This window comes from Manacus vitellinus, unplaced genomic scaffold (genome assembly GCF_001715985.3).
Source record: "Manacus vitellinus isolate BGI_N305 unplaced genomic scaffold, ASM171598v3 scaffold_20_pilon, whole genome shotgun sequence".
NCBI classification, from domain to species: Eukaryota; Metazoa; Chordata; class Aves; order Passeriformes; family Pipridae; genus Manacus; species Manacus vitellinus.
Genome location: NW_021939471.1, coordinates 4,270,734 through 4,276,372, shown reverse-complemented (window position 1 = coordinate 4,276,372; position 5,639 = coordinate 4,270,734). Strand labels below are relative to the sequence as shown.

Below are 5,639 nucleotides of genomic sequence, written 5' to 3'. Positions count from 1 at the left end.
TTACATAGAACAATTACACAGTGCATCTACAGATGAAAAAGCCCTGTGTATAATAACTACCAAGTGGTCTTTTGGTACTGAAATCACGTTAATTGTAGCTGCACTACTGGCTTTTAATGCTTGAGCATGGGAAGGAAAATATGAATTAATTGTGTTACTGGAAGCAGAGAAATCCAGTGCTAAAGGTAGTGCCTGTCTTGTGGGGGAACAGTGCTCTGCACTGGTAACTGGTAACTGGTACTGGCAGCATATGGTTTATTTTATCTATCTATGCTCCTACCTTATGATATACATTCCTGTTCTAATCCTTTCTCTCTCTTTTTTTTTTATTTTTCATTTATTTGAATGTCTTTCTACTATCATGTGAATAAAGAAATTTGATCTTGAAGATCTCATGTCACATTTAATGAAGGTTAGTTTATGTGCAGAGCTTATTCTCAGGTCTCGCTTCATGAAATAACTGATAGTACTTTCCCAGAATTTCATTCAAAAAGAGTTTAAAAGACTTTTGTATTCAAGGTTAAAATGATTACCATAAATTTATTAGAAGTCCTCTGCGTGTATTTCAAAAACAAAAGAAGTCTTGTTCTTGTTTTTATAATGTACTCAGCCTTTTAGTTCAGTGTCATAACCTGTATTTTAAAGCGAGGAAACTGTGGTTTGGTGCAAAAATGTATAAAACCCCAAAACTTACCTGTAGCAGTTTTTGGAGGTTGAAGTAGTAGAAAATACTGAAAGTATCTGGTTTGGGGTATTTGTGTCAGGGACCTGAGTTGTGTCTGAGGCCTTGCCACAGCTGGTCCGTGGTTGTGCTCGTGGATGTGGCATGGGAAAATATTGTAGTTTCACTGTTGGAAGCAAACCTTGCAAGGAAGACCAATAGATGAGGACAGGAACTGAACCCTGGAAAGAGAAACAAATTATTAGATTAACTGGTGGGAACTTGACTTTTGGAAGAGGAACAACAGAGCCGTTGTTGGCACGGAGTTGGTATCAGAAGCCATTGCGGTCTCGGTTCACACGCTGGCCACACGTGAGCCGATGTTGCACCTGGAAAATGGCACTACTGTGAGGGGGTATAAGAGGTGGTTCTGGGTTGGATGGGTGAGCAGGATGAGATGCACACTGCTTCTGTCTGGGGGACACCCTGAAACAGGCATAGCCTGCCTGCTCGTCCTGCCAAGTACCGTGCTCCATCTCCTCCTGCTCAGCGGCTTCTCGGGAATCCAGGGGTCAGTCAGTGTGTACTAATTGCTATCACCAGTAGTGGAATAAAATTACTTTGCTTATACCCATCGTGTCTCGGTGTTTGTGATTTTGGGAGTTCTCACGAACCTAGAACAGTATTCAAGTGAATAAGGAGCAAAACTAATCTAACTTGTTTGTGTTCATTTGTTTGAAGTGGTGGCTTTGTATGATTTTCTGATTTATTAGTTTAAATTTACACTTTCATTATATACAATTGATAGGTCTGTCTGTTCAAAGAAATTTGCTTTTGTATTTCCCAAAGTAGTGTTTTGTAATGTCTTGATTCAGTGCATTCCAGTGATGGAGGAACTAATCAATAGGAATACAATCACTTCTGAAAGAATTACTACAAGTAAGTTTCACAACCTTTTTTATGCATTGCAAATAATCAAGCAAATATTTCATGTATTGGCCAATGATTTCTTTGCATTTTGAATTCACTGTGTGACTATGTAAATAATTCTAGGTAAACTAGTTGGAGAAAATGCAGTTGTAGTTCTGCAACATTTATTTTAATATTGTAGATTAAAATATAATTACTTTTGAATATCTTATCAATTTAGAAGGAAATCCTTCCAGGGAAGGAGGCAAGTTCTTTCTTAACAAGTGTTTCTAAACAAGTATTACTAGAGAGGTTTATGTACTGTGTTTAGCCTTTTCATTTTTTAAGATGTTCAGACATTTGTGAAATTCCATGTAAATCACACAGTCTAAGAGTGGTCAAGAGAAAAAAACACAGTGACTTCAAGGGAGCAGAATGATGGTCCCCAAGGTGGGGTGTGATACACTGCTGTACCACTGCAATTCATAAAGTCAGTAGCACAATATAGGACAAATATCTGATTTGAAATGCTAATTACATTTTACATTCGGCTTTGTTTGCAGCTCATTTCTTACTTCCTTCTACCTTATTTGTTCTCAACCTTGCTCCTTAATAGAATATCCAGGTATGTATCGTTGTCTGAAGACTGCTCAGAGAGAGCTGTGGTAACTCCCTTGCTGTCCCCTGCACAAGGCTTTGATCCAGCTGGGTAACATTTCAGCACGAGGGCAACGTATCTGGTACATTTCAAAATCTGTTGTGTTTGCAAACTCCACTGTTGGTCTTGAATGGCTTTTTGTCATCATAAATCAAAATAATAAAAAAGAATTGCTGATAGTGACAGGTCTTCCATTTTGTGTCTTTCTCAACTAGCTTGTGGACTGCAAAGAGGTTCCTGAAATTCATGCCTTGAGGTGTTCTGTAAGGAAATTTGCAATAAGAAAGGCTGCTTGTTTTAATAACTCCATCATTTAGGAGGTGATGTGACCGACTTGAAGAGTTGGTGACTGATTTGCCTGTGTAAACTTGCTTAAAGCAGAGGCAGTGAATTCGTGTTGATTTCAGTTTGAGGAATGTGTTTATTTTAAGGGAAATTACATTGTTTTTCTTTCTGTGGTACACAAAAATTAGCATCCGATTTAGTGAAAGAAAAATTAACATGACAGAGATGACAACTGAGTATGTGGCAGGGACACGTGCTGTTGAGGGAAGCTCCTGCAGTGGGGCACATCAGTAGTTTTCAAGTTGGGAAAGCAGCTCTGCCAAGAGGGGAGGGCTGGTTTATAGTGAGATCAGGTTCCTGTTATAATAACGAGTCACAGCTCCCGGCAGCACTAGAGGGTGCTGGAGGAACGACTGCAACATTAACAACTCTGTGTTGGAAATCCAGAATCCCAGGAAAGTCGAGTTGTGGTGCCCCTTAGAGCTCTCAGCTCCAACCCAGCCTTGCCATAAACAGCACACTCCTGTTCTCCTGCCGGATCCACTGCAGTCAAAGGGAAGGCAGTCACCTGGAGGGACTCCATTGTGTGACACACTCTGTTTCCTTAGGACTGGTCAACAGGTGATGACATCTTGTGTGTGACACTATGAAAGCATCAATGGATCACCAAAAGGAAAAAATTCAACGAGAATGAAACTGTACATGCTCATCTCAGTAAGTATTACCACCTGTAGCAGTGATCCTGACTGGAAGGCCATTGGACATCAAGGAGTTAGTGATCCAGGGAGCACTTAACTTGAGCTGGGGTGCAGCTCCACCTTTGGGCTTGTGTTGTGGTGCACAAACCCCTTGGCCACAGGATGAACTCAGCCAGCTCATTGCAACAGAGCAGCCTGCAGGCAGCTCCCACCTAATTCCAGGAGTTAAGCTACCTGCCTGGTATTAGGGAATGCAGCAGGGAGTTCTTTCCTGAACATGCCTTGTTTGATAGTGAGAATGACCAACAGAGTGCCAGAGTGTTTGTCTCTCCTGTGGTAGAATCTTCATGACCGGAAGGGGAGAATCTCTTCCATGGAGGGGGTTTGCCCAGCATGGACCAGAGGCCAGTTTGATGCTACACCCCCAGGGGTTCCTACCATCTGAAGGGATCTGAAATTATCTATACTATGCTCTCTTTAGAGTGTTAGACCTTCAAAATAGCATTTTAAATGATAAATTCTTTCTTACTGAGATCATAATGGATCAACACATTCAGGTGCAAGACATCATAATAAAAGTACTTTAGCCAATATTTTTGTTTTAAAATAAATGTAAATATTTTAATCATTTTTTTCAAAGAAGTTTTGATTTGAGGCTTTTCTAAATTGAGGGACTAAGCATATGGTAGGAATGAGGAGAGGTAGACCTTATAAATGGAAATTTGAATCTTGATAGTGATTCTGAAGTTGGCCTTTAAAATAATTTCATCTCTTTGTATGCTTTGGTCTGTGATAAATTGTGAAACACTAAGTAGTATACTTTCAGTTTCATTTTAAATAGCTAATTTTGAATGTACTCTTTTCTTTTGAAGGTTACAAACATATTTAATATTACAGAGTTCTTGGTTTTTAAAGAGTGGCTGTTAGCAAGCAAGGATACAGTTTGAGAGGAGTGGGAATAAAAAGAGCCTTGATCTTATTTACCTCAAGCAGCTGCTGAATCTCCAGTGTGTCCTGTTCCATAAGGTATGTGAAGATATTTTTTTTTCTTACCACTAGCAAAGGGAGACAAGCTTTGTTCAGCTGGGGAAGGTATGTACTGCAATAGTAACAAAAAGATTCTGGAATGAAAGGAGAGACTCTTTTAGAAACTTCATGCCTGTACTGTAACAGATGTTCATAGCCTTTCCTCTGATATAAATGAGCTGTAATGATGCATTACTGTGTGTAAACAGTGTTCTCCAGCTCTTAGTGTTTCCAACCACAAAGCAGGAGGTTGCAAGCTTTACTGTTCTCTTTTCATCTGACTTGTGTTAATTCCCTACTATTGATAATCATCCCAATTTTAAAAATCCCATCCTATTCCTGTTAAAACCAGCAAGAACAGAGCCCACCACTGGATTACATTCCCAGTGCCTGGGCAGAAGGAGGCCAAAGAGACTGGGGTCTTGGTGCAGTTTTAGTGTCTTTGTAAAAAATCTCATTGCAAAAACTTGAAACTCATGGAGACAATGGTACTTTTTTGCATTAGTGCATTAGGATTAGCCTGCACTACTTCTTGAGAAGCAATTCAGTGAGCAAACATAGACTCTTCCTTTTTTTCAGTGTCATTAGTTAATTTAAAAATATTCCTTATGAGAGGTGATTATCTTAATGGGAGAGGACTCAGAGAGCCTCAAGGGTCCATAGATAGATCAGAGGGAGTGATACTTCAGAACTGGTGGGTGCCTTGGCCCAAGTAATGTAATAGAATTGGTCAATTCATTATCCACTTTCCCTTTTCTGATATTGCAGCTAGCAGGATTTACTTGTTTTTTCTTCTCACACACCTATATCTCATGAGAAATGTACCCTCTGCTTTCTTCCTGCATTTTGCACTAATGCTGTGCCATTTATGTCATTTGGCTGACACACATGGGCTGATGCTGAAGGGTATGTACCCTTTGCTACTTACAGATCTCCTCTGACATAAACAATGCCAACAAAACTCTAGTTTATAAGTCTATTCAAGTCGAGGTAAAACTCATTTCCCAGATTATTTCCAAGCACTGAGTCCAGATGCCTGTTGGTAAAGTTTGGACTTTTCTCTTGCAGCAGCTGCAGAGTGGAATTTTTTGAACAGTTGTATTGAGTTTCATAGCAGGGAAAACTGGTTTTTTGACAAGTGGTTGTTACCATGATCTCTACTGAAAGCAAGATGTCAGAAGGAAGAGTGAGTCTAAATGTATTTCAGAGTTGTGGCGTATCTTTTTAGGCACAATGTTTTTAGCATTCTGAGTAAATGCTGCTGCTTTAAACAGGCTAAAACTAATATAAACAAACTGAACTGAGGGCTTGTAGCTGTTAGAAATAAGTCAGTCATGATGGAATAGCTTTGTATTTTAAAGCCTAATGAACTGACAGTTTATTAGTTAAATGGAGGGGAGGG

At 39.6% G+C, this 5,639-nt stretch overlaps 1 long non-coding RNA gene across 2 annotated transcripts; it reads left to right on the top strand.

Moving 5' to 3' along the window:
• Nucleotides 1-1,250: 1,250 nt before the first annotated feature.
• On the top strand, nt 1,251-5,420 carry LOC108639484. 2 transcript variants are annotated; one of them, XR_001920539.1, is made up of 4 exons: nt 1,251-1,600; nt 3,122-3,227; nt 4,084-4,237; nt 5,306-5,420. It is a non-coding gene; the product is annotated as an uncharacterized LOC108639484 (long non-coding RNA). The 2 variants fall into 2 exon arrangements; XR_001920538.1 differs by lacking the exon at nt 1,251-1,600 and having other exon boundaries at nt 3,064-3,227.
• Nucleotides 5,421-5,639: the final 219 nt, after the last annotated feature.